Consider the following 2319-nt stretch of genomic DNA (forward strand, 5'->3'; position numbering starts at 1 on the left):
AGGTAGTAGATTATCACTTATAAAACAGAAGACCATGGCTAGAGAACATGTTTTTGAAAAAGAGCGGAAGGAAGACAGGTGAGGGCAGAAACATGTAAAGGAAGTTAAACAACTCCTAACGAATGGGAGCAAAGACACCTAGAGAAGAATAATATACAAATCGAATTCATTAATACCATATTTGATACAATAGCAGGAAAAATCTTCCGGCTATAAAGTAATAGAGTCACAAAAGGCTTCTTCAAGTCGATCGCGATACTGATCCCTAAGAAATCAATTTTTGAAACATGTGACCTATTAGTCTTAACTCATGCACCAAACAATTGCTAACAAATCTGAAGAGACGTTTGTATCGAGTAACAGGTTTTAGTTGCAGAGATGCTTCGAACGCGTGAATGGTCGATGGAAGCCGATGGGAGTTCTCAAGGAGGTTGAGTTGAAATACGTATCAATATCAAAAGCCCAAAATATTCTTTGGTATGAATAAACAAGTAAGTGTTATATTAAATGATGACTCAATAGAAGAGAGTGCCCCTGGAAGAGAGATTGGACAAGGATGCTCTCACCAACATTATTTAATGTACATCTAGAAATTAGAGTGAAAAGTAGCCCACATAATGAAAACGGTATTTTGGTATGAGGTGGTGTGATTATGTGCAAACGGTTAGGAGATGTATGAAGCTTGTAGTTGAATCTGAAAGTAAAATTAATAAGACGTTAGAAAACATTAAGAAGGACTGTAAAGGATGTACCATGAAAATAAATGTGAGAAGGAGAAACGTGATGACATATCCATAAGTTGTAGAGGAGAAAATATAAACCGTGATTAGTTTTCCATTCCTTGGTAGTGCCATTGATGATGATATTAAATGCGAAGGAAAGAAGCCTTAAGGAGGAAACAAGTAACATTTTAAAACCTTGAATGAAGAATTAAGGAAAGGAGTGTGAAAAGTATATTGTTTTGAGTATTATACTTTATTGAAAGAAACATTGACATTATGTAAGGATGACGAGAAACTTCGGTGTACTTTCGAGTCTTCAGTATGGAGAAGAATGGAGGTATTTGGCTGGGCCCAACGGAAACGTTTGGGACGATGTTAGATATAATGGCGGAGAAAGGAACAATTCTTATATTATTGAAAACAGCAACAGTGACTCGTAGGAAAATAGGCCAAGAAGGAGTATTGTCGGAAGGGACGTGCTAGAGGGTACGGTAGCAAGAGAAATAGGGATTGGAAAAGAAACTACAATTGCAAGTCGATAACAAAACATAAAAATAATACGGAGGCACTACCGTAAGAATGTGGGCCAGAAAGCTTCTCAGTTACAGCAAGGGACCTGCAAACAATCGAACTCCTAAGATAGTGTTCTCCTTTAGTCTTAGCGGTACAATCGTGGGACTTAAAACTTAAAGATTTCATTTTACCCTAGGATGGTCATGACATAATAAGAACTATCTGGTGTTGTACACATAATTCCATTCAGGATATGTTCAAAAATGCAAGTTTGCAGTGATATTTTAAATAATAATAATAATAATAATAATTAAATGTGTGATACTATATTGTAAACTGATTTTAAATTATGTACGTAGAACACAATTATTCACAAAAAGCTAAGAAAAGGATTATTTTGAGGTATAAGTTTTAAGCATAGATGTCCACATTTTTTAGGTAATAAACATTGCTATTGCTTCTCAATCCAGACAATTCACTGCAACTAAAATGTTTGTTTTAAAATTTTATTATAAATAGACTCAGAATTGGAAATTTTGAGACAACTTATTTCAGGAATAACATCATGTTCCACACATATATGTCTTGCCATGCCTTTTATCTCACAAACCATGCCCTAATTCACATTTCGTCTTGCTTTATCTTCATACCTCGTCTCTGTGTATCCATAAACGGTAGGGGCGGTATTGATTTTCAATTCCAAATATTATTTCAAGAATTATTGGAAATAAACATTTCAATATAAATAAAGTTTTTACTGATCTTAGTGCTGTATAATTAATATACTAACAATATATGTTATTATTGTTCATAGTATTAATAATAATAATACATACCATAAAGAAATTTAACTTGGTGCTTGATGAAGTCATATTCTGTGCGTTGCTGCTATACTGTTCAATTTGTGTATATTTGGCATTTCCTTTACATAAATTTTGAAATTCCAAGGGCTTCTATTCGATTTCTTTTGGGTTTATAATCCTTCTAATCTCCAAGTCCATGTGTCCTTACTGTTTAATGTGGAATCTGAAACTATTATCAGAAAACAAATACTAGCCGTATGCTAAATATAAAGGAAGGGGTC

This window comes from Thermobia domestica, chromosome 4 (assembly GCF_964235325.1).
Source record: "Thermobia domestica chromosome 4, izTheDome1.hap1.1, whole genome shotgun sequence".
Lineage (NCBI taxonomy): Eukaryota > Metazoa > Arthropoda > Insecta > Zygentoma > Lepismatidae > Thermobia > Thermobia domestica.